Here is a 21,955-nt window from a genome sequence, read left to right as displayed (position 1 = left end):
AATAGGAAATGTCAGGAAAACGTGTCTGCTGTAAAACCTTAAATTGAGCCTAAATTTCACTCTATCAAAGCATTTTTATTCATTAGCTCTGCAAAAATTCTCAGACATCAAGAACGATGATGTCCTGCAGACTCTTAACTTACTACATGTGAGAAATTACTGATTTCTCAGCCTAGTTTTTATTTTATGCTATTAAGTACCCAGATTTTCTGGTCTTAAGCCAAGATACCGCAGAAATACGTTGATGCAATCAATATATTTCCACTGAATATTTTAACTTTGTATAATCAGTTATCCATCATTATAAATAGCCAGGAATTTTCCTCCTGACCTTTCTCAAGATATTACCTGGTGTGTTTGGATAAATACTTCTACAATACATAATTAAATTATTGTAATATAATACAGACTAACATGATCAATTGAAAGTCATGTAAATACTGAAAACAAATATAAAATAAATATTTGCCCAGTCTCATTTCTTTCTTAATTTTTTGTACAGTACTTTAGTCAGAATATGAAAAGCCTTTATGCTATTAAAAATAGACACTCATAGACATACCTAACATTTCTTAATATTTGCTAAGTAAGATAAGAAGTTTTGTGGTTCTCTGCTGTAGAAACTTCTTCCAGGCCCTTTTTTGTAAAAGTACAGACTTCCACAATTTACACCTGGATCTAGTTACTTTGAAAAAAATAAGGCTTGATGTTTTAAATTCAATAATATATAAAATGTAATAAAACCAAAACAAATCAATTAGAGTAAAATCAAAAGTTTCTCAGTAGTTTCCTGGAGAAAGTGGATTAGATGAAAAGTTGGTTGCCACTGGAATCATGCATCTTTTAATAGATGACACCCAGCCTAAAAATTCAGTTCAAGCTTTCATCATGGTGCCATAGTTACATTACATTGAATACTTCATAATCATAATTTTATATGACATACACTGTGTAATATACACTTTAACATGGAAGCAATTTGACCTGCTCAAGGAAAAATTTCTGAAGAAGGAATACTTGAGAAAAAGGTAACATCAAGCACATAGCACTATTCATTTACTATATTTTTCAAGAGATAATATTCAGCCACTTTTAGTGACTCTACACATCTCACAAAGGCATTGAAATCATATGGTGCCTTTACTAGAAAAATTATTAACACTGTCAAGGTCACAGTAATACAATATTTAAATGTCTAACAGGCCTTACACAAAACATATTAGGCATCTTTTTTATTTCCTTAAAAAAAAAACAAAAACAAAAAGAAAGCCCAAAAATGCTAGACAAAACCACACATCCTATAATAATCATGCTAACTTTACATGTGTCTATATTGAGACAGGAAATTTTAATTTCCATAATACCTTTAATTATAGATTAGAATCTACTCAATGTAATTCAAGTATACACCTTCATGAACTAATCTATCAGCTACAAACTCTCTCCCCATAAGTTTTCCCAAACAAGACTTTTCCATGCATCCCATAACTGAAAAACAAATAGGACTAATTCTCTTCATAGGAATTGCTGATGAGTCATGGTTAGGAAACTGTAGCTAAACCTCCTTTTTTTAAAAGATTGTTTTGTGTGTGATACATAGCACACATGAGGGAAGAAAATTGACTCTAATTCCAAGGAAATTTAAAGTATTAAAGATCAAAGATATTGTAGCTTGGGTTGTGAAATAATACTACATGCAAAGAAAGTGCTGTGGTACAAACTGAGGCTCTGATCTATGCATAAGATAGAGTAGAAGTCTTTTAAGGATGACTGTAAAACTAACAAAAAATATGATAATTTTAATTTATAATTAAAATATTAATATTGAAATTAGAACAATACCTGTGTTACTGAGGCACAAGCACTGATGATATTTTTAGAAATGCTCCACTGTGTGTAATCAGGGAAAATTATTTTCTTTATACTTGTTTGCAAATCACAGCCACTTTTTTTCTTTTGCAGAGACTTACAGGTGTTCCCCAGAAAGATCATTCCCACATTTTCAGCATAATGGCTCCTGTCACAGTCTATTGCTCTCACCATGACATGCCTGGTATTTCCATTTGATGCACCTGCCCCAGTCACTCCTATCTGGCAGGAAAAGGATGCAGCATTAAGCTGTGACTGAGATGGTTGTACTTAACAGGACTCCTTCACTTTTCTCTGGAATACATGTACACACTCACACAAACTCTGTGGGATATATGCACACACTCACACATGCTGTGGGACACATGCACTCACTCACACACACTGTGGGATACATGTACACAATTTGGGATACATGTGCTCCCTCACACACACTGTGGCATACATGTACACACTCACACACTCCCCACCTGGCTCAGAAGAGCAGAAAGAAAGATTCTAGGAACATTGATAACATTTTACCTGATCTTCATCGATTTATCCCTTGAGTTCGGTGCTTGGAAGCTGGAGAATGGAAATCAAAGGTCTGAATCACACAGTTCAGAATCATTAAAATAAAACTTTCTAAAGCCTGTTATGCATTCCTATTTTTTTTTCACTCTGTGTTAATGCATTATATAACATGAGCCATTATCTGACTGGCACAAAATTTCTCTATTTGGGTTTCCATTAGCAGAAGATGAAGATTGAACAATATCGGTCTGGCTCTTCCTCTGTCTCAGTGAATATGTTAAGTCATTTTCATTAAAGATTTTCTTTATATCTTTTTGCAAAGAGGCATGTTCTGAACCGTATTCATTGAAATCTTTTCCATAAATAAGATTAGGATAATACCTTTTGCTTTTTTTTCCAAAAAAAATCCCTACACTTAAGAGTTGAAGTGTTCATGAAATATAATTACTTCATATTTTACAGAGAAACTAGAATGCAATATGGCAGTTAGATGAAATAAAATGAAATATAGAAACATTTTTGCATTCTTAATATTCAAATCTATTCTGTGCAAAGCAACAGTCTTTCCTTTTTATTTCCTAATATTGCATAGTATTAGATGAAAGGATTTTATTGCTGCTCCTCTTTTTTTCTAGCAAACTTCTTTCCAAGAAAGTCTAAAATTTAACAATGGATGAGTATTCAGAGTTTTTAATAAAAGAGAAGTCAGAGAAAGTTATGAAAGATATAGTATATATATTTGTTTAAAACAACACTGATTTCCTGGTTTGTATGATAAGCATAAATTTTCATTTGAAACCAAGAGCCATTTACATGCAAAACTCTGCTTGCCATAGACAAACATTTTGCTGGTTTTCATAGGCAAATACATTTTTGCTACATAAGTATGTTTAGTCTGAAAATCTGAATAGGTATCTCAGCCTTTATTTTTAAACAAGAGGAAAATGTGGATCCTTGGCAGCTGTAGTTCATGCAACAGCCACAAACAAAGACTAATTTACCTGAATTTTAATTTATTGAAAACCCATTTCAGTATGTATATTTTTCTTCTTGTGAGACCTCTCACTTTATAACTGTTTCAAACTAAAGCAAACACCTGAGGTTTTAATTAACTCAGAATATTCTATACCGAAGTATTTCAGAAGAAAGCAGAGGTTATTTTATTAATTCATAAAACTTAATTATCTATAAATTTGTGTACTACATCTCCACAGTCCCTTACATTTCCAAGATGACCTGGTTTTCTGGCTCTCTTCAGACTGTCCTTTCTCCACTAGCCATTCATCTACATAAGAATTCCTGACTGCAGGCACAGGCTTCATTACATTCATCTGTCATACTCGGTTTTTGAGCTCATTCTGGAAGGTACAAGAGTGGGGAGAAAAGTCTGAAAATCAGTATTGCTGCAATTTCGGAAGTATTTTTAGAAAACTGAGGTAAAATGAGACTCAAGTACACCCAAAACCCCAAAAATTACAAAATATACCTACAAAAGCAGAATGGTAAGTATTGTGCCACTAATTTTCATTAAATGTATGAATCATTACCTATGTGTTATAAAAACCTTTATTGGGAGGGAAGATAATGTGGGCATCTGAAATATTCACATATCATTTTTAGTGTCTGATTCTCACATAATCTATATAAATTAGGATTTTAAACAACAAAAAACTAAACATGCTTAGTTTATACCTACAGTACTTTATCTAGGTTTGCAGAGTACATGACTGAATAACTTCAGGTAATAGGACTCATTCATGTTAATGGACACTAAATCAGATTTTAATTATGATACTTAAAATGTCAACATCATTAACCTTGTTAATTCTTTCACTGTCAAAGGAGGGGTAAAAGCAAGTATGTATCATACTAAGAATAACAAAGCTAATCTTGCAGACTGCTCTTTAGGGACAGATTTTATAGTAGATGGTAGGGATGAAGAAGCAGGTACCACATTTTAATCACCCATCCTTAATTTTTAAACAGTCTTAAAATATTACAATTGGATTTAAACTTAAAATAAATTTGTATCCAGAATTCTAATTAGAAATCTTAACTACTTGACCTATCTATTAAGGGGACAAGTAGACTCATTCAAGGAAAATTCTGTTTGTCCCAAAGAGAACAAAGTAATCCCTCTGTAAGCAAAGATCATGACCACCTGAGGAGCCTGATCATACTGAAGTCTTCGATGAGATGCCTCTCAGAGTCCTGATGAAATTGGTTGATGTAGCTGCCAAGCCACTCTCCACGATATTTGAAAAATCATGGCAGTCAGGTGGAGTCCCAGGGGACTGAAAAAAGGGAAGATTTGTATCCATCTTTAAAAAGGATAGAAAGGAGGACCCTGGGAACCCTTCAGCATCACCTCTGCGCTTGTGAAGATCATAGAACAGATCCTCCTAGAAGCTTTGCTATGGAGAACAGAGAAGTGATTCAGGACAGCCAGAATGTCTTCATCCAGGGCAAGTCTTGCCTGACCAGTGGCCATCTATGATGGAGCTGACTACCTCAGTGGACAAGGAAAGGTTTACAGATGTCATTTACCTTGACTTCTGTAAAGCCAATAATATCCTTCTCTAAATTGGCAAGACATGGGTTTGATGGGTGAATAAGGTTTTTTGGTGGATAAGGAATTTGTAGGACGATCACATCCAGAGGGTAGTGGTCAATGGCTCAGAGTGCCAGCTGACATCAGCGACAACACAGGGGCCCATACTGGGACCAGTGCTATTTAATAGCCTAATCAATCACAAGTCAGAGGCATAAGGTGCACTGTCAGCAATTTGCAGATGACACCAAGCTGAGCGGTGCAGTTGACACACCTGAACGACAAGATGGCATCCAGAGGGAGCTGACAAGCTCAAGAACTGAGAACATGGGAATCTCATGAAGTTTAGCAGAACTAAGTGTGAGGAGCTTAACCTGGCCTGGGGCAACCTCCCAGTATCAACCCAGACTGGGAGATGAGCCGATGTGCAGTTGACACACCTGAACGACAAGATGGCATCCAGAGGGAGCTGACAAGCTCAAGAACTGAGAACATGGGAATCTCATGAAGTTTAGCAGAACTAAGTGTGAGGAGCTTAACCTGGCCTGGGGCAACCTCCCAATATCAACCCAGACTGGGAGATGAGCAGATGGAGACCAGCCCTACTGAGAAGAACTTTGTGGGGGTGGTGGGTAAGAGACTGGACATGACCCAGCCATGGGCACTCCCAGCCCAGAAAGCCAAACAAGTCCTGTGCTGCATTCAAAGCAGTGTGGGCAGCAGGGTGAGGGAGGGGATTCTGTCCCTCTGTTCTGCTCTGGTGAGAGCCCACCTGCAGTGCTGCATCAGCTCTGGGAGTCTCAGCGCAGGAATGGCATCAACCTGTCAGAGCAAGTCCTGAAGAGGGACACCAAGATGGTAAGAGGGATGAAGCTCCTCTCCTACAATGAAAGGCTGAAAGAACTGGGATTGTTCTGTCTGGAAAAGAAAAGACTTCGGGGTTACCTAATTGCAGCCCTACAGTATCTGAAGAGAGCCTACAAAAAAGCTGGAAATGGACTTCTAACACAGGCATGTAGTGACAGGACAAGGCTTGAGAGTACAGTTGTAAAAACTGATATTCTGAAATGAGAGTGGAGAAAGCAAAGCTATCTCTTTCTTTGGATCTTGATCAGTGGACCTAGGCAAGACACAATGGAGGCAGAATAAAACCAGAAAATGCTTGAAAGACTATAAAAGATGGAATGTGAGGAATCTTAACCTCTCCATGAACTCTGAGGCTCCCAGTCAATCTCAAAATTCAAATCTGAAAGCCCTAAATCCCAAGTAAGGGACTTTTTTTGAAGGTTGTCTGGGAGAAGGATGTCACGCTCTCGGTCAACAACAGTACAAGATCAGCTAGAGTGGTAATGCTGCAGTGCTAGCCTTGATAAAGTACTCCACAATTTTCTATGGCATTGACACTTTATACACTGTTGGAGCTACAAGTAAAAGTTACTTTCCAGTTTTGGAAAGTAACTGAGCCTAGAAAGAGACACCTTTTTTTTTTTTTTCTGTGAAGAATAAAGAACAACAATGCACAGTTTTACAGGGGAAAGACAGCACTATTCTCTGTTCCTAATTTTCAGGGGGAAAAAAAAAGTATTACAAAGTTGCTCACACTCATAGAATACATATCTAAATATATATATAGTTTAGATTGTCATTGAGTAAATTATGGATAAACATGCACAGGACACATATTTGTGAGTTTGCTTTTTGTAATGCTCACTTCTCTCTACTGGTCTACACTTGGAGTAGGTCTGTCCCAAAACCAAAACAAACCTGAGTACACAGAAAAAGAGATAATATCTGTTAATTCTTCATTAGCTGTGGGTCATGATGGAGAACCAGAGTATCAAGCTGATGTCAAATTTGCTAAAAAAAAATCTGTATCTGAGTTATTCACAATACATGAACAAATGGTTCATCACACTGTAAGAATCCTGACTTCTTCCTCATCCAGTAATAAAACCTAGTAGGAGGCTTTTAAAACTACAGATAGCACTGCATGCACTGTTTGTCAAAATGGTACAATAATTAAGGCTTTCATTTGTTATTACTATTTCAAGAGTCATTTAATTGTTACAAGATTTTTTAGTCAAAGTATTTAAAAGTCACAAATTGTACAATATGCTTCCGGACATTTTATCCGAAAAATCACCATTCTCAGTAATCCAACCAGCATCACACTAAAGATGATCCACACAGCTTACAAATGAAGCAGCTATGCCAACAGAAACTTTTGAGTGAATATGGTGCTCTTTTGCAGGAATGCAGAGTAGTTAATCTTAGAAGTCCAAAAATTTAAATTAAACCAAGCCTTTGGTTAGAATTCTTTGACTTAATTGAGTACTACTTTGCTGTCAGAGCAAAATAGCACAGCTATCAAGAAAATAAAGTGGAGGGAATTAACTGAAGAAAAGAAAATGACCTTCATGTAATTTTTCAATTACAATAAGAAAAATTTCCATTTACAAAATGAGAAAAATAAAATTTCAAGGCAATATTCTCTTCTACTTAATGAAAAAAAAAAAATCTTCCACATACTCCTTTATTTTTTAGACTGTTCCCAGCACTGAAACATGGAATCACCAGAACCCAACTACTTGAACACAGGAAGTCATGTGAGGAGACAAAGGTTACTAGAAATCCTTGCTGTGCATTCTTGGAGAAAAATATACCCAATTGAAATCTTATAGATCCTGAAATAACTATACCAAACAGGTCCTTCATTGAGGAAAGAAGAAAAATATTAGGAGAATAAAATAAACAAAAAAATCACAACAAATGCCAGGTGGCTGTCCTTTACTTGAAATTGTTTACTAAATTTATAAAAAGAAATAATTGAACCTAAATTTAGTAAATATTATATTACAAAAAACCATTCTCACTAAATAATTTTAGCACAATTGTTGTATAGATAAGATTGAATTGACAGTTGATGAATTTTATTTACTTCCTTTGCAACATACATATGTGCATTAAATCTTACTTGCATTTAATCAAAAGCCATTAGAGGTATGAAGTAAAAGAATACTTTATATTTTGGAATAACTGAAACAAAACATTGAAACGTGGTCCAAGAATATTGACTTCTATTGACTTCAGTGATTCTGAGAGTGACTACCTAATGCCTTGCTTGTTCTGCAACCAATATGCATAGAAAATGGAAATTAATGTAAAAAATCAGGAATGTGTCCCTAACAAAATCTAAAATGTTTATATGAAGAGACACTGCTTTTTTTTCCCCTTTGGAAAGAGATCAATTAAATAGCAATTGGTGTATAGATGAAAGATAAGAACCTTCTATTCTCAAGGTGTCTTAACTCAATAAGGAAAAGACATTTAGGTTCTACTCATGAGAAATTTACTTATTGGATAACTTGAATTTTTTCACTTTTTCATGTGTATGCATATATTTGCTTTGCCTTAATTACAATAACAAAGTGTTCATACACAAGAGTATTATGCATTTTCATATCCTAAAAAGATACAATCTTTTCTGCAATTGTCATGTACATACTAAAATCTTTCCAGAAAGCCACAATAAAATCTACAATTAAAAAATTAGGCAAGATTTTTCTGAATATTTCTGCTATATAACTGAAATTCCAAATATGCTCTGTATTAAATTGTGAGTGACATCAAATGTTGAATTAATCACTCAGATAAACCATTAATACGTTGCATCAGTTCTAATTTACATTTTTTATTTAACTGGATGATCCACTTTGTGATTACAATCAACAGAAAGCTACCTGAATAATTCTCTTTTTACATAAGTTTTTTAGCTTTCTCTGGATAATTCTTTATACAGATGACATAAAGGTAGAATGTCCAACGGCAACAAGAATGAAAAAAAGAAGGTTCCTTTTTTGGGAAGAAAAAAACATGATGTACGAAATCATTTAGCAAAATCTCCATTTGTGATTCAGCCCGTAAAATTTGATTATCTGATCTACTGAAATTTATTCAATTGCAGTCTAATGTTGTTACTAATCTATGTAATTTTAATTCAATTTATTTTGTTTATTTTAAGTTTGGTAGTATACTGTCCTAATTTTATGTTTGCATTCTCAACAAGTTTTTTCCTAGCTTTTATGTCACTAGTCAGACCTATCTTGAAAATTTTCAAGTGGTTGTATAGTTTGGTCTTTTCTGTATCTACACCCACTTTCAGAAGGTATTAACTTTGGTTAATCATTATATATAAAATAAAAAAATAAAATCATAAAAATATTAAAACAATTCACATACAATATAATGCCAGTATATCAAGAAAACAGCTTTGAAGAATCTTAATGGCAGACAATAGGTCAGAAAACTAAGTGAGAGAAAATATATGTCATTGTAAATAAAAAAGACCTTCATTTTCTGCCATTACATGAGGAAAAAAGAGTCAAAGGAGGTAGCAAAAGATAAAGAGGAGAAACAAGTGAGATTTTCCCACACAAGATTTTAAGAACATTTAATTCCCCTTAATCTGATCCATGCCATTATCTTTGGTTGCTGTTAAAAATGATGCTAGTATCTATAATGTGTCAATCTTTGGGCTTCTCTAATCTACAACTTCACGATCACAGTTGTTTTCAGGAACTGTCAGTGTAGTCATAAGTGGTCCAAACTAATGACAACATATCCTAATATTCAACCTTGTGATTTCTTCTGCCCCCAAGTAAGTTTAATTCTAGTGATACATTCTTACAGCAGTTGATTGGCTGGGTTATACTCCGACAAGGAAGAAAGAGCTACACACTATTGCTGTAATCAGCCTTAGAACTTACAGCCTTATGTAAATTAAGTGCCTCGTTCATTATAGTTTATGTAAATACAAATCTGTCTGTGAAATCATGATTTGTGGTACACATTACAACTATTGACTGTGGAGCCTTTCAATCTAATCAAGGATTATTTGATCTTCCAGCTCTTCTTAACACCCAGTCCAAAATTCAAGAAATCTTTTCAATCAAAAGGAGAATGGAACTAATCTAAGCCCTCACAGTATTTCTGCTGCACCTCATTACTTCAGATACAGCACCAGTGCTCAGGCTCTCTGGCAAAGGGGCAAGATATTACATATTCTTCAGTGCCTTTTGTGCCTCCACAGAACACAGCTCATTCTGATGCTGCAGCACCCACCTGGAGCCACCCATTTATTGCTAACAAATTTACACAGTGGCATCCTTCCTTCTATGTGCTTCCTCTGATAAGACTGACCAGCAGCCACAATATTCCCTGCTGCTGGGTGTGATGCATAGATAAACTGAGGGAAGTCAAGGTATAAGAATGGAAGTTCCTTTAGTTGCTTGTAACCCAAACTTCCTGCCATAGACAGGGATTTGTTGTTTCTGGTACACTTCTGTATACTCCCAACCAGGAGTTACAGTCCCACTCACACTATTTCTGTGCCAGTGGGAATAACAATGAGTGCAAATCCCCTTTCTAAATTCTAGTCTGCATTACAGCTTAAGAGTGGGAGACAGAATGAAAACAAAGCTGCTAAATACATGTGGTTTGCAAACAAGCAGGCTGCTGGAAGAGGACAGCCTCTGCTAAGACAGCTGTTTGCTATTTAAAGTGTAGAAAACAAAATAATATATAATAAAAATTCTTTCAGAAAATATTTTGTTGTTAGTTCAAACTCTGCCACCATACATAATTTCTTCTATTAATTTGTAGCCGAATCACTTGCTAATATAGCTAAGTTAGGCAAAGCACTTGAAAAGCAGTTCTACTGGCAACTTCAAAAGCTGAATAATGAAATTTCTTGTGCAGTGATGATGAAAATATAAACATTTTCCACTGAGAAATTGAAGCAATGCAAATATTCCAATCAATTTCCTTTCTTATATAGTTCCAGTATTATGGAATCAGAGAATGGTTTAGGTTGGAAGGAACCTCTGGAGGTCATCTGGTCCAACTCTTTATTCAACTTGACACACTTGGAGAAGATTGCTTAGCATTGTGTCCAGTCAGTTTTTGGTTGCTTCCAAGGATGGAGAATCTACAATGTCTCTGGTCAACATTTGCCAGTACTTGGTCACCTTCACAATAAATAAGCTTTTCCTTGTGTTCAGACAGAATCTCCAGGGAATAGAAAAATAATGATATGGTAATATATTTTCATAGATTAATTTTAATTATTTGCTAAAAAAATAAAAGAAGAAAAATACACTGGAAGTTAAACAATTTGCAAATTACATATCATTAAGGAATTTCCCCCAGGAGATCTAAGCATGATGGCCGGAGGAGATGATAATCCATGCTTATGTTATTCACTAAAGCTTCCCTTGTACGTATTCAACAATAACGAAATCTAATTAACTATACACAATCCAAGGTTTACTTAATGTTTAAAAGAGATAATATTCTCTTGAGTAAGATTTATTTCTGTTGAAATTTCCAAATCAAGCTCAGACTACCACAACATATCCAGACATTGAACAGTAAGAGTTCTTAACTAAAATAACTTGCAAGAAATCATTTGACACATAAGCAGCTGAAGACTTATCACAAAGAGTAGAACTAAATTCTTCTTCTACTCTGAAATTCTGGAGAGCAAGGGCTGCTATCAGGCTTTTCCTATGTGTATAATAGAATCATGCAGAATGTAGAACACCCTGTCCCATGATGGATCTTACCTTCTCTTCCACATTTGTTACATAGCCACAGTTGCTATTTAGGTTTCCTGCCAGCTTAAATTCAATGCTAAAAATAATTCTTGGTTATTAAAGGCCTCTCTTCCAATGTCTTAGTTTGACATATGCAACAGTAAAATGTTTGCCTACTGACCAGAAACACTATAAGTCACTTTTTTTTTTTTTTCTAGTTCTAAAAGTAAGACATAACTAAGAAGATTGCTTTTACATTTAAAACAATGCAGATATGTAGATAAGGCTCTTGGAATATGATCTAAGTTTATCACTCCCATTTGCAAAGGAAGAAAATATGTTGGTCTACTACTGTAGCTGTTACAGTCATGGTGTATTTCTTCAGCACAAAACAAAGCACTGCAAAATAATGATGTGTACCTCATGTATGCTCAGCAGAACTGTAAGATGAAGAGTGGCAAAGGTGAGATAAAATATAGTTACCTTGTGAACAGTGAGAGCTGGCAGTTTTACAGACTGAAATATTTAATCCACTCAGAGCAGAGTTCCTCCATTAACTGCACCAAAGAAGGCTTCACTAATGCTCATAATGCAAATAAACACTTTGAAATGGGTGTCACCTGCTAAAGAGTGAATATATCTCCAAAAGAATTGATATCCACTAAAATATTCACACTGGTAAAATGCCATTAGCCTACACTTAATATCTGTATGCCTGTATTTTACAGGATAATTTACATATTTCAAGGACACTCATTGCATAGCCAATAACACTGATTAGGAGAAATTAAGTTATTTGAAACTGTGTTACAAAAGAAATCCCAACTCATTAATTACATCAAGAATGACCTTGGTATTAAAGATTTATTCACTATCCTCTGTGACATTCAGATAAAGTTGACTGCACTATACATCAAGCACCGTGATACTCTGAAGTGCAGAGTCATAAATCTGTACCTGTTTATGTATTTACTGACTCATGTGCTAGAAAACCCAAGTGCTTATTACTTCCAACACTGCTATGCATAAACAGACTCTGAGGAGAATGCATTTATGGCGGACTGCATCTAGTCAGCGAGAAGTCACAGAGGAGATAAAAGGTTGACAGAAATCATCCTGACTGCTCTACAGGACACAAAAGTAATTTTCTTGTGGACAAAACAGCATTTTATGCAGACCATAAAATCCCTATAAATTCTTTCACTGAGAAAAAGTAATGTTTTATATCCAAGATTTGAAAGTCATTCTGCAGGGAAAAAAAAAACAATGAAAAAACAAAACACTGAATTATGTTCTAACAATATAGTGGTAAAGGTTGCTGTTAAATTTGTATTAAAATGTTATCAGTCCCCCCTGAATTCTTCAAAAACAGAGGCAAAAACAAGTCAGGAAAAGAAAGACAAGAACAAAGCATAGCAGTGGTAAAACAGTTAAGGCAACAGCAGAGGCAGAAGACAACTATGACCTTACATAGACTGGGCAGATAGTATGAAGTTCTGAAAAGGCAGCATATTTAACAGACAAGTAACCTAAAATAAATAATGTTGAAAGTTATGACACACATCTGCATATATGAGTTACTTGTTGTTTCTCAGCAACCTACAATAAAGAGCCAAGAGGCAGAAAAAAATTACAATTATTACACTGATCCCAAAAATCCATCTTTTCTGACATAATTTGTTAATGAATATGAATGAAGATCATTGTGCTCCCTTTATTATTCTCTTTAGGATACAAAACAAAATAAAATCTCCCAACACAACTTTTTGTTTGAAGAGCTAAAACTTGACCAGTTTAGAAATGCCACCAGTGCTACATGGAGAAAGTACACAAGATCTTTTTTTGAGTTCCACAGACATTAATGGAGATATCTTCCACACAGCAGAACCCCATCAAGCCCTTTACCCTGCAGCTACTGCATGGTTTTTGACATTAGACTTATTATTGATTTGTAAAATTGTCTATCTGTAAAAGATTCACAATCAGGAATAATTTATAAATCCCAGAGTTACTAACTCACACAAACTACATGTGTATTCCCAGAGATGTTGGTTAATTATCTTAAAGAAAGCAGAGCAAAAATTTGCCTAAGTTTCTACCAGTTTAATGTTGGAAACAAGGTTGTAGGAACCAGTAGAGCCTTATTTTGGAATTGAAGATACATCTGAGATTGAAAAGAGCTCTTCCAGGATGAACTTCTATTTGTTTCAGCATTACATCACACAATTTTCACACTTCCTAATCTTCACTGTAAACAACCAGGTTTTGTGTCTCTCATTATTCTTAAAGCTTAATCAAAGTAAGGACATAGAGTAGAGAAGTAAATGAATGAAATAAAATCATGGCAAATTAACAAATGTGTTCAATTTAAAAGTGCCAAAATATATATCTAAAGAATGAAAATTTACAGCAGAGTTGGACCAATATCCAACTCTTCATATGCATGCAAATATGTGCATATATGTGTATGTACATATGCATAAATGTACACAGACACAGACACAAATATATGTCATGGTCATGTGGAGTCATGTTTTTCTGTTATCCAAAACACCTGAAATGCAGGAAACAACCTGGTTCCATATCCTCTTTCTCAAAAGCAACCCATGCAGTTTTCTGACTATGCTCTGCTACCATTCATGTTCAGAAAAAAAAAAAAAAAGCTTCTGTTACATAACTCCATATCTTTACCTATTCAGCTACAAATAGTTTAGTCCTGTGTTCCACTTCTGTCATCTGCCAGAAGCTCACCTGTCTGTTCTGTTGCTACATATTCATTGTTGCTCTGTTTCCATTTCTCTTACCATTCTCATTGTCCTTTTATTTCTTCCCTCCCAAGTTCTGCTCTTCCACGTAGGTTGTTGAGCAAATATAAGGAACAATGAAGTTTTTAGTTTTTAGAAAAGCTAAAGTTTTTAGCTTTTCACATTTAATTCTTCATTGTTTCCAGTCAATAACTGCTAACATATTTCCCTACATTCTGTCTTGTAAAGTAGTAAGTAGTCTCCCTCTCTTTCTTCTTCTTGCCCTTCCTTTTCTGCAGTCTAAAATGCAAATCCCCTCCTTTATTGCCTGGACTTGAGAGCTGTTGCCTTGACACTTCTCACCGACAGTGGTAAACAAGATCCTGCTTATTTCTCATGCCTTCAGCAATAATGCTTCTGTCTATATATATAAAACACGGATTCCCTGTAAAACAGTGCCTAAACTTTAAGCTATAACCAAGCTGAGCATGATCAGAGTTACTTCTGGAGGGAGACAACTTGCTGCTATTTCCTCAAGGGCAAAGGTCTGACACCTGCAATTCAGAAGTTACTGGACTGATCTTCATATGCATAACCTCCAATGTTTTGACAGTGAAATAATTATAATAGTAAAGATAATAATAATAAATAAAGCACCTAAGAAATTGTTACAGCATGCATGCTTCCTTTTAAGACCTTGCAGCAGCCGTATGGCAAATAGAGACAACTTCCTCCACTAGTTGTCTGAGGACTCTTTTACTGGTCAGTCTTCTTGTCTGGGTGCATACTAAATAGAACACCAAGATCTGATCACCTTTGTGAGCAGAGAGATCCAAAGCTTAACATTAGAGCTTTACTTCTTTTATTAAGCTCTAGTACAAAATTATATTTTTAGCAATCGATTAGAATTATAGAATCATTTATGTTGAAAAAGACCCTTAAGATTTAGTTTAATTGTTAACACTACCAACCTAGTCTTAACATAGCCTGCTCTTCTGTGTTATATAAAATTATATTAAAAAAACAAATGAAAACAAAACCAAACCATGGTCGTTTCTTCTTGTTGTACTTGAAAGATATAACCTCAGTAATTGTCAGGTAATTTTGTTCTTTGCCTTACAGTAAATTATATCCTCCTCCAGCTGCTGCTAAGTTGCATGATCCCTGCAGTGTGGGTGATTACTCTCTGTGTGGTATTACAATGTACGATGTAGAGAAACATTGAGAGAAATCATAGGAAATGCAAGCTCTTTTTCTATAGAGTTTATTGTTAAATTTGTTACTGTGGTTGAAAACAGACAGAAATGGGATTTAGCCACTGTTGAACAGATTACTATAGGAAATCTGAGATGCCAACTATAACAAAATTTCCAATTTACAGTAAACACACATGGGAAGATCGAATGGGACTCTGGGACACTTCAAATAATGTGGTTATTACACTCTATTGGAAGAACAATGAATTCACTGGACAATAATTTTTCTCTTTCTTTACAACAGATACAAAGCAGTATTACACGTTTGCATTAGCACCTCTGAAATGATAATGCATATGCAAGATCAGATTATTCCCCACAATTTTTTCATTAGTCAGTAGAAGAAAAGAATTTAAATAACTTTAAGTGTTCTTTTCATAACTAGAAACATCAATATTTCCTCTCACATGAAAACCATCTCTCTTATGCATGTGTTTTTTCCATTTAGTTGTGAAATTAGTAAGCATCTAATGTTCCCCACTTGGGTTGGGGTCATTCAGCTTGGCAAATAATTGTGATAGCTATTGCTTGTCATTGTATATAACTGTAAGCATGTTATACAAATGGGGGTTTATCCATCTACTTTTAACAGTCTACTAACCTTTCATCTAAGTGTCATGTTCTAGTTTAAATGTGCTATTTTAAGAGACACTTTAGGTTTCTGTCTGGTTTGAATTCCCCTTACCCCCCAGTTTATATTTGGCTCTCTTTTTTCCCCGCTCTGTTGAGTATTTTCTTCTGAAGTTTTCATCAGACCTTCAATATCACTATGGCAAGTTACCTAATCTGCATCTTCTTCAAACTAAATATTTCATCATAATCTTTTCTAATCACAGCAAAAATCAAAGAAAGAAAGCTGAAAAATGAGTAGATTGAAACTGCAATCCCTTGAGCTAAATTCTCAACATCTTCAGTGTAAAGAAGGAATACTTTGTCATTTCCACACCTGCTTTCATCTGCTCTCTCAGGTTCTTCCTGCTGTGAACACCCTAAAGGCTATTTCTCCTCTGAGTACATAGATCTCTTTTTAAGCTGCCATCTTATACACTTAACATTCTGTGCACTTGAGTGCACTTACCATTTGCTTTTTGCTGCAGCTATAAATAATACTAAGAGAATATCAGTGTCGAGGTGCCTTATCCACACATATGCAATGGGATCAGCAGGTTTTACAAAACATTTATCAACATAACATTTGGAGTTTTCACTCTGCTTTCATTTGGAAAAACAAGTGCTGCTACAAAGGGTTTGCTCAAGACAAAGTGGTATTCAATTATTCAAATTACTTTAGGCTATATTAGTTGTACTAAGCATTATTCATTTTATTAATGTTGAACACAGTTAACATCTAAACAGCAATAATTCACTGCCTAGACAAAGATTTGTGAGTAAATATAATAAAGTAAACAAGAAGATACAGCTAATTTATTGGACAAATAGTATACATGGCTTGCTAAACTGCTGAAGTCCTACTTGAAGTGAAATAATTATTTTGTAGTCCAGACACATTGTATAATGCAATTAGATGCTAGTGATTAAAAACAACAAAAAAAGTAATTGGCAAAATCCTTTTAAAACAAATATTTTCTGTAGGGGAGAGGAGGATGGAACCAGTTATTGCGAGCAGAAGAAGGGAAGAAATTTGAAATTGAGTCAGGGGTTCTGTATCCAGCCTAAAATGGGATTTCTACATATCTGAAGTCATATCCCTCCTACTCTTCAAGATGCCATGGACTTTTCTGCAAAATTCCAAAAATGAGGATGTTTTTTATTATCCAAGCTTAATTAAAGTTATGGAAAACCCTATCTTAAAGAAAATAATTAATTTCTTAAGGCAGCTTAAGTTATCTAAGCTTTAGGATTTGCCATATTTACTCAGATGGTAGTACCTTACGCCAGATACCTGGCTTCTGAAGTCTACCAATTTCTGCTGAGTCATTTTAACAGACCCCAAACCAGCTTTAATTAAATGTTTTTCTTGATCTAACATTTGCAGATCTTTCTGTAATTCAAAATAAAACCAGTCTGTGATTTGAATGGGGTTTTCAAAAAATGCCTCCCACAGATTACCATAATTTATACAATACAGTAATCTCCAGGCAGGTATGAAGCTTTTTTTGACTATCCGTATTATTACTCGAGTCTTTTGCAAGAATATAAGACTTAAGGAAGCAATGAAACTCCCATTTCCCCAAAAGATTACATTCACACCAGCATAAAGAAGAGTGAAGATGGATAATAGTATATAAGTAGCTGACACTGCCTCCTCTTCCCAAAGGAATAAAAGAGCATCATATTTTCATTTTTTCCTCAGACAATAACCTATCAAACAGAGGCTTTCAGCCTTCAATATCTAATCTTTTGAGAACCAATATTAAATATATTTAGGTATATATTTAGAAATTGTCATGAGCCAAGTTGAAAAAGCTCTGAAACACAGAGCAGGTGATTAAGAGAAATCAAATTGTTGAGAAATATTTATTTCTATGATATGTGTGTTAATACTAAAAATATTTAATAATGTTTTCAATAATGCAGCTAGTCAAATGGTGTGTATCCTTGACTGCAGTAATAACCTGATATTAAATTTCAGTTAATTATCCTAGCTGTACTTACCATGTAGTTTAAAGTGTAATGGGTCTACTCATTAAAAAAAAAATAAAAAACCCTAAACCCTAAAAGCAATATTCTGTACTCATTCAAACATTATAGATATTTTCCATCATTTTCCTGTACTGAAGTTGTTTAAGACTACCTATTGATTATTTCACTTGACCAGGATCATAAGTAGATTTATTATCTGTATTTATTTTGAATCATACCATCATGTGTAGCTGGTAAAAAAAATTTGATTCAAGGACAAGTATCAAGAAGAGATTTCCCTGGACTTGTTTGTGGATTTTATCAATAGACACAGCAGTATTATGAAATAAATGGCAATGATAAGTGTGTCCCATAAGAAGCAATAGATGAATAAAGTTTAAGAAGAAAATCAGTGGTGACATTCAGCAATTGTATCTATGTGAGCAAGTTCCTCTACAGTAATATAATGACACAGATAAGCTTTGTAGAATCTCATAATAAAATAGTTTTTCAACAGAAAAAAAAAATTTAAAATGGGGGGAATTAATACATGTCACTTTTAATTAATATTTATACTATGATAATTTGGGGATAAACAGCTGTGTTAATTTTATTTAATAATTCATCTTCTGTTCCTTCTGTTCAAAAAAACCACATTTACTTCTCTTTGATTTTGTTTAAAATTTTCATGTACAGTTTTACAAAGAAAACTTAAAAACTGTTGGTAATCCTATATGAAAAATAAAATGTTTCCTTTTTCTTCATGGAAGACTTCTTATGCAGATCTTTATGCAGAAAAATGTTGTAATATCTCCAAGTTAGACTTCTTTAGGAAATGACAAACAATAGCATATCCTCCCAATCCCTGGCACAAGAGTTGCATATACATGAAATTTTAGCCTGGGAAGTCTGCCCTCAGTAAATGTATTTAATGTGTGGTCATGGTCTTCTCTATGCTTTCACTCATAGCCATCTGCTAGGTGGGCACTGTTCCCATTCACAAGTGAATTGGAAATTTTCCTTAGAGTATTCATGGCAAGAAACAGGAATAATAAGCCAAGGCTTTCCCCTTCTACCAGAATAATTTTTCTTTTTTCTGCTTATAAACCATTGACATAAAGGCCTCAGCAGACTGAGAAAGTATGTCTCAGAAAACAATTTCTGAAAAGTGGAAAAACATGCAATGAGAACCGAAAGTCCTGCTACCAGGAGGTCTTGTTGCAATGGCACTGTAGAGAATAACAATAACCAGTTATGGTGAGAAAAGATATAAATAAGAAAGTATCAGTATGATAGGACATTTTCACAAATAAAATTCTATGGCAGGAAATAACATTGGAGAATAAACTTTGTTCTAGAGATAAGGGACGGTCTTCTAGAGATAAGGGACATTCTTCATTTATAGAAACACTGTATGAGTACCAGTGTTTCCATAAATGAATTTGATATTCTGAACTGCTTCATATCTGTGTAATTAGACATCAGTGTAATTAGATACTTTGTAATTAGACCAGCAAATAGATTCCCAAACACCTTTGAATGCAGGGTCTCAGACTAAGCTGAGTAAAATAAAATTATGGAAAACAAAATGAGCAGGGATCTGCCTGTGAAGATTTTGGTTACAGTGTTAACAAACCAATAGGTCTGAATTCACCAGTGAAGTTACAAGGAGGAAAGTTGAAGTTTCAGTGAGTATATGGTAAAAAAAGGAGCTTATGGGAGAGCCATGTACCTTTCTTCCTTACATACAAAATTGCTTTTTTTCTTTGCTGTAAACTGTTTGATACTGTAAGAGGGTGATGATGACAAATCTTCTAAACTATTTCCATGGCTTTTGTCTTGATACCTTCCAGGCAAAACAGAGAACGAAGTGAATTAGTTGAACTGTGATTAACTTAAGGGGGCAAAACTGAATCTTCTCTTTTTGTAAAGAATAAAAAAGAGGTTAAATTACCTTTGATAATGAAGGAATACACAACTGAGGCAAAACCAAATTGTAAAAGCGGTGATGGCTAGGAAAAAAACATGAATAAACCTGCTAAAATAGTGTTGTGGGAATTGGTTCTCCAACCATGATTTGATGACACAACATTTTCATTGCCTAAGAATACATACTGCCTTCAACACTGTTCCTACAATGCAATCCTTATTGCATTTTATATTCAAAAGCCAAGCAACTTATTCTCAGAGCACTGAAGAAGAAAGCATTACTAATGTTAATTCTGTGACAGAATATTGAAATCAATTTCTGCTTCTGGGAGTCAGAATGGGCTCACAGGTTTTGGGAAGAACTACATTTCCAAAATGACACTATCCCACACAGCACTTTATGAAATGAAATGCAACCATGCAAATGGAAAACAAAATGCTATAGTCTTCCTTCCTTCCGCCACTTCCTTCCTTCCGCCACTTCCTTCCTTCCTGGTTTATACCAATTTCCATGTTGTGTGTATAATGTATTAATAAAACTTTTTAAGTATTTGTAGACCCTCTGACTTTTGCCATTGCTTTTTGTCTATGGACATCTACAAGTCTTGGGTTCTCCCTTCCCCTTCAGGCTGGAATGCCCCACTGCCTAATGCTCATTACCATGCAGCATCTCTTAAAGCATACTACTGAAAACACAGAGAAAAAAAAAAGCATTTTAACATGCATTTGGGAGAAACCAAATATAGAAGGCTAATGAAAATATGTTTGAAATTAGGTCACAGCCTTAATGTTGTGTTCAAAAGACAGTCTCTGCAGAGAAACAGGGCTCTAAAGAAAATTATATATCCAATGAGTTTCACAAGAAGACTCTGCTTAGGAACTGTTCATACACATAGGCTTGGCATGCAGCCTGGAGTGAGTCTCACTCAGTAAATCTCATCTCATTTAAAAAATATTTTTCATGAGGTACACATCTCTTAATAAAAGAGTACAAACATAATCAAATAATTCTGGAACTTCTATCCATTTTTCCTCTGTCCCATAACTTTTCAAGAACCAGATTGCTTCTTATTCTAAACCAGAAAAGTGATTTCATCAGATATATGTTGCAATTATTGTCCACAGAGAAAAGTTAGATTATTTCTTCAAATCTTCATCCAGTATCTAGATGTTGGATGGTACCAATTTATCTTTTGGAAGCATAATATCATTAATATGTTGTCCTGAGGTGACTTTATGATGCTGAATTGAATCCTCGTTCATCTGTTTAGCCCAGAAATAAGTTTTGCATCTTTAAAACTAGATCTGAGAGTGAAGGGAGAGAGAAGGAGAAGCAGTGGATTGTCTGAGGCAGCTGTATTCAAAAACATAAAAATAAGAGCTTTAGCTTTCCTTCTCACAGTCTGTGTTGCCTGCAGCATGAACAGCAGGAGAGAGCTCTCCTTTGTTTTTAGTTATTTTTTTCAGCTAGATGAGGCAGAAAAGTTCCCTGGACTGTAGCTTTTCTTTTTTCTTGGAACTGGTCAGTCCTGTTCTGCACCAAAACCCAAAAAATCACAGTGAGCTCACGGCTGTGGCCCACTGGGGCCTGGGACATGGCATTTTCCAGCGCAGTAGGGACTGATAAGAGATTGGGTGAGCCAAGCTACATCCCAATTAAAGGACTTTCTGAGGGTACCATCTCTGCAGAAGAGCAAGAGGTTTTATTGTTTAACATAATTCATTTTTAATTCTTGTGAATACTTTGCTTGTTAAATAAACAGGTTTTCTCCACTTTTTCACCAAGGAAATATTTTCCTGAACCAACTGGGACCCCTTTAGAGGTTTCCTCCCAAATTTGTCCTAAACTGGAACTTATGTATATTTATATTACTAAGGATTAATTATTTTCTTGTCACAATGTTTAGACAAGGCTAA

At 34.9% G+C, this 21,955-nt stretch overlaps 1 protein-coding gene across 8 annotated transcripts in view; it reads right to left on the bottom strand.

Moving 5' to 3' along the window:
• The window catches only part of CDH18 (cadherin 18), a 491,833-nt gene that overhangs the window by 354,761 nt on the left and 115,117 nt on the right, over nt 1-21,955 (bottom strand). For 3 of the 8 annotated variants that reach the window (XM_074545340.1, XM_074545332.1, XM_074545380.1), the window contains exon 3: nt 2,392-2,433. The exons of the other annotated variants lie outside the window; for them this stretch is intronic. The gene's annotated coding sequence lies outside the window, so the exon portion shown is untranslated. The remainder of the gene's footprint in view (nt 1-2,391; nt 2,434-21,955) is intronic. 8 annotated transcript variants of the gene reach the window in all.

This window comes from Zonotrichia albicollis, chromosome 1, assembly GCF_047830755.1.
Source record: "Zonotrichia albicollis isolate bZonAlb1 chromosome 1, bZonAlb1.hap1, whole genome shotgun sequence".
Taxonomy (NCBI): domain Eukaryota; kingdom Metazoa; phylum Chordata; class Aves; order Passeriformes; family Passerellidae; genus Zonotrichia; species Zonotrichia albicollis.
This window is presented reverse-complemented; position numbering and strand designations above follow the sequence as displayed.